A 6,232-nucleotide genomic window follows, 5' to 3' on the forward strand; every position below is an offset into this window, starting at 1 on the left:
TTTTAACTCTCTAAATTCCTAGAATTTTTGGCAAAGTTTCCTTTGTAAATACAACTCTCCCAAAATTCTTAACATGTTCAAAACATCATTACGTAGAGCTTGAGAACTTGAAAAAACAGTAGCAATAAGCTTACAAGTAGAACTTGAGAACTTGAAAAAACAGCAACAAGTGAAATATAAGCAACATGACTCTATAACAACTACTTTGAGATATAAAATGGAAGTTAATCAAAGCACTCCTGCAGCCTTTGTCCATCACTACACTACAATCCAAAGTAATAAGAAGTGAAGTTTCCTTTGATCATTTAGAATTGGAGTTGGTTAAGCAACTCTATTGAACTTGCAGAGTATCGTTGCTCAGGAAACATTTTCATTCCAAGCAAATTTGTTATCACTTAATGATGTCCAGATTTGTTTAATATTCATGGTACCAAATAGAACATGATGATCTAACGTCCTAAACGCTTTCCTGTAATATGAAATATGACGGAGTACCTAAGCCATAATTGGGTAAAAGAAGTAAAACTGCAGCAGCAAGCTAGTGAAAGACGCAAAACATAGCAGCAGTGAAGTAGAAAAAGAAGGGGGAAAACAGTAGCAACGAGCCAAGTATGTACAGCTTTTTCGATGAAGAAAAAGTAGTAAAAGAAGAAAAAACAGCAGCAGCAACAACAAGCAAGTGAAAGACGCTAAAAAATAGTAACGGTGAAGTAGAAAAAGAAGGGATAAAACAACCACCACGAGCTAAGTATGCATAACTTTTTGGACAACGAAAAAGCAGTAAAAGAAGGAAAAATAGCAGCAGCAAGTAAGGGAAAGACGCAAAAAAATAGCAGCAACAAGCTAAGTATGCACAGCTTTTTCGACAAAGAAAAAGCAATAAAAGAAGGAAAAACAGCAGCAGCAACAGCAAGCAAGTGAAAGACGCAAAAAAATAGTAGCAGTGAAGTAGAAAAAGATGGGAAAAAATAGCAGCCACGAGCTAAGTATGCACAACTTTTTCAACAAAGAAAAAGCAGTAAAATAAGGAAAAATAGCAGCAGGAGCAGCAAGCAAGTGAAAGAGGCAAAAAAAATAACAGCAGTGACCCATATCTTTTTTTTTGGGAGGGGGAGAGAGGAATTATATCTTCCCTGAAAGATTTAAAGTATCCTACAACATTCTATATTACCCTTCAACTGGCAGAGTTGAAGTTTTATTTTTATGGAGAAAGGCATCTGCAGATTGTCAGGCTCAATTAGCAAACTAAATAAATTTGTACTAACCTTAACAAAAGAAGGTTCTTGATTATCAGAATAATGACTAATGATCAACTCAGCACCAAAAGAAGGGTAATTATCAATAAAAGAGTAAATCTCCCTTGATTTGTTCTTTCTAAGCAAAGATTATTTTTGTACAGTTTATAATATGAATATCGTTTGCTGGCATCGCCCATTGACATAAAGAGCACCTTTCTTTCTCATTTTTCTATTCGCATAAGGACTTGTAAGCAATCTCTTTTATAGATTGAACTTGCAAATTGTTCTATTATATTTATTGAAAATGTGCAAACAAAAAAAGAATGTATAGATTGATTTTATGTTGATCAACATGTACCTAGCAGCTTAAAGTGAAGGAGTTCTTGCAGCTCAACTTTATGAAGCTTATACACCCCCGCACATGCACATTTTGTTGCCTCGTGATTGCCTTGAGTTTGAATAACTGTCATATATTTGAGATCAACATTTGTTGTTGGAACAGTGGGTGATCTGCAAGCAAGAAGTTCATCATTCTCAGCTTCACAGTCATTTTACCAACTCATAACCAAAACTCCACCAAATAGCCCAGAGGATTCTCCTTTATAAAGAACCAAAAATTACTTACGACCAAGCAAAGTATATAAAAGTTTCAAGTACTTTTTATTTATGTAAATTGCACATAAGATTCCAGAAATGTACTCAAAGAGTGTAAACATTAGTTGAAGGATATCGTTTAGTTGATAAGAAGCAACCATTATTTTTTTCTTCAAAGAACTTTTCAACATGGTTGAGAAAATTTCTTCAATAACTCGCTAAACTACGGAAATTATTTTTTTGTGTGTGTGTGAATCTTTTATTTTTTCCATTTATTCAACTACAAATGCAGAGGAAAACTAAAGAGAAAAAAAAGGATGCTTTAGTACCAATCATAACCACTTGGTAGATTGGATTGTACTACTACTTGGTAGATTGGATCGTACTATTTTACCTGCTTCACTAAATGTCTTCATCTCCCGCAACAGATTAGCAAAAAACTTCTCTATTAAGTTATTGTTATTCTGAAAGAAGCCAATTATACCTATAGTAATATCATTTTTCGAAATGGAAAGACAAATGTTAGAAGGAATGAGAAGGAAGGAAAATGTTCTTACCATCCTTGAACCATCCTCCATTATAGCAAATACACCAAGGCTGATATAGTGAAAGAACTTTGTTCAGCAGATAAAATTAGAAGGACAAAAGTTCAAGAAAAGGAAGCAACATGGCAAAGATGCAAGGCGTGTCTCCTTGTCGTCTACGCATTCCTTATTCTAAATTTCATCACGGTATTAATTAAAATCTCATATTACATTCAATTCATATTTACTTGCAATAAATTTTTACAAATGATAAAGCTCTTTCTTTTAAAAGAATTTGGATATGTATTACATACTTCAATCCTGATCTCACTGACATTGATGTACAAGTACTTTCTTGTTTGTTTGTATGTTCTTGTTAAAAATTATAGAGTCTTGCATGCAATTGCAATTTAAGGATATTTGAACAAACGTATAATGCAAACACCATACAATTTTTTCTAGTATAAATTTCAATAGAAACTTTAATTTGTTATATAATGTAATAGACGGCGGAGGAGGTGATAGTGAACATTTTGCACTCTTCACGGAATTATTCTTTTACTCAGTTTATCTTTTTCTCTTTTTTCTTTAATTAAGATTAGCAATTTTATTCATAAAAAGATATAACTAAGATGAAGTTGTAAACTATACGACCAAACCAAAAGTATATTATTTTTTCATTCTTTACTAACTTTTTACCCTACTTATCTTAATTCTTATTTAAATTTAATAAATTGATCAGATACTAAAATTTAACAAACTATACCTCATAATTAATTGTAAAAGAAGATATCATTTCCCAGGAATCCAGAATTATTATTTCAACAAAATTGTTCATAACTGAAATTAGAGTTCGATTGATATCTTAAAATCCAATTTCAAACCATATGTTTAAATTTCAAACTTCTTAATCAAGTAAAAGTCAGGCACTTCAAGAATGCAAACAAGTAAAAATAAAACAAAGAACCGAGACGAAAAGAAATCAACAAAGAAAGAAAAAATCAGCATAAAACAAGATGAAATATGAAAAGAGGGAGAAGAAGAACACTCACCAGAATGAGGGACTCTTAGATAACAGTGTAATACACTGGTAGCTGTCGTCCTTCGCCGGAGCTAGCCGACATAGTTCGTCCATGGTGAAGTCGATGTGTTCTAGGTTGAGGCTGAGAGAGAAGATGTCTAATTTTAGATTTTGAGAGTTAGAGAAAGTGACGAGCGTTTCATAATATATGTTTTAATTTAAAAATATATATTAAAGAGTAATTAAAATATTAGTGGGGTCATTATTTAGTTTTCGTTTTTTTTTAATAAATATATAGGAGGGAAAGTGAGGAAAAATGAACCGTTCCAATATACTTTTATTTTATCAATCTGTTCCCACAAATAACTCTATTGTATCGCCTTTACAAACCGTCTCCATATATTTACTTATGACGGTTATTATACTATTGGAAGGATCAATTAGCAAACTAAACAAATTTGTATTAACCTTAACAAAAGAAGGTTCTTGATTATCAGAATAATGACTAATGATCAACTCAGCACCAAAAGAAGGGTAATTATCAATAAAAGAGTAAATCTCCCTTGATTTGTTCTTTCTAAGCAAAGATTATTTTTGTACAGTTTATAATATGAATATCGTTTGCTGGCATCGCCCATTGACATAAAGAGCACCTTTCTTTCTCATTTTTCTATTCGCATAAGGACTTGTAAGCAATCTCTTTTATAGATGAACTTGCAAATTATTCTATTATATTTATTGAAAATGTGCAAACAAAAAAAGAATGTATAGATTGATTTTATGTTGATCAACCTGTACCTAGCAGCTTAAAGTGAAGGAGTTCTTGCAGCTCAACTTTGTGAAGCTTATATACCCCCGTACATGCACATTTTGTTGCCTCGTGATTGCCTTGAATTTGAATAACTGTCATATACTTGAGATCTACATTTGTTGTTGGAACAGTGGGTGATCTGCAAGCAAGAAGTTCATCATTCTCAGCTTCACAGTCATTTTATCAACTCATAACCAAAACTCCACCATATAGCCCAGAGAATTTTCCTTTATAAAGAAGCAAAAATTACTTACGACTAAGCAAAGTATATAAAAGTTTCAAGTACTTTTTATTTATGTAAATTCCACATAAGATTCCAGAAATGTACTCAAAGAGTGTAAACATTAGTTGAAGGATATCGTTTAGTTGATAAGAAGCAACCATTATTTTTTTCTTCAAAGAACTTGTCAACATGGTTGAGAAAATTTCTTCAATAACTCGCTAAACTACGGAAATCATTTTTTCTTTGTGTGTAAATCTTTTATTTTTTCCATTTATTCAACTACAAATGCAGAGGAAAACTAAAGAGAAAAAAAGGATGCTTTAGTACCAATCATAACCACTTGGTAGATTGGATTGTACTACTACTTGGTAGATTGGATCGTACTATTTTGCCTACTTCGCTAAATGTCTTCATCTCCAGCAACAGATTAGCAAAAAACTTCTCTACTAAGTTATTGTTATTCTGAAAGAAGCCAATTATACCTATAGTAATATCATTTTCGAAATGGAAAGACAAATGTTAGAAGGAATGAGAAGGAAGGAAAATGTTCTTACCATCCTTGAACCATTCTCCATTAGTGTGAGGACCCAAATGGTCATCACTTGTTTAAAAATAAAATTCTGTGTTCTGAGGCCTTGAAACCTCATTTAGAGTCACCTCAATTTGCATGTGCAGTCCGGGCGCGTAGCCGGAAAGCTTAAATATGAAATTCTGTGAGAAATGATAAAATTTGGTTATAAAATGAGTTAATTTGACTTTGGTCAGCGTTTTGGGTAAACGGACCCGGACCCATAATTTGACGGTCTCAGAGGGTCCGTAGAAAAATATAGGACTTGGGCGTATGCCGGAATCGAATTCCGATATCCCAAGCCCAAGAAATGAATTTTTAAAGAAAATTATTTTCTGAAATTGTTCAAGAAAATTTGAAATAAAATTTGATTAGAACATGATGGTATCAGGCCCGTATTTTGGTTTCGACACTCGGTACAGGTCTTATATATTACTTAAGACGTTTCTGTGGAATTTGGTGAAAAATGGATGTCATTTTACGTGATTCGGACTTAAATTGCCAAAAAATTGATGTTTAAAGAAGTTTTGAGAAACTTTCATTGATCTTGAGATTTAATTTGATGTTCATGATGTTATTTTGATGATTTGATTATACGAATAAATCCGTAAGATGTTTTTGAAGTTTTGTTTACACTTGGTTTGGAGTTTCGAGGGCTCGGGTGAGTTTCAGGTAGGTTCTGGGGTGTCTTAGGCCTAAAACAAATAGAGCTGTTGCAGGCCCAGAGGGGTTGGAGACCTCTGAACAGGCCAGTGCGGTCCGCACGATATAAATCGCGTCCGCGGAGGGGCCTGTGCGGCTGCACTAGATTCTGTGCGGTCCGCGGTGAAGAACAGATTCACCGGTCCGACTTCGGAAGCCTATATCTTTTGATTTACAAGGAATTTTGAGATGATTCAAAAACTAAAGTTGTAGTACTTTGTGTCTCGTTTCTATAATGGTAAAGTAATCACAATTTGGACATCTGTAGAGAAAGTTATGGCCACAATACTAAGACCTGTCACTGTAGAACACAGGAAGGCTGTGCGGCTCGGGTTGCACGTCGCAACAAATATTATATTGGATCGGGTTGCACACTGCAACAGATATTATATTGGATCGGGTTGCATGCCACAACAGATATTATATTAGATCAGGTTGCACGCCGCAACAATGTTAAATGATAAGGGATCGGGTTGCGCGGCACAACAGTATTGTTATTGTATCGTTGTAGATATTGAGCTGTCCTTTCATATTTTATTATATTTTTGTTG

The sequence above is a fragment of the Nicotiana tabacum genome, chromosome 5, assembly GCF_000715075.1.
Source record: "Nicotiana tabacum cultivar K326 chromosome 5, ASM71507v2, whole genome shotgun sequence".
Classification (NCBI taxonomy): domain Eukaryota; kingdom Viridiplantae; phylum Streptophyta; class Magnoliopsida; order Solanales; family Solanaceae; genus Nicotiana; species Nicotiana tabacum.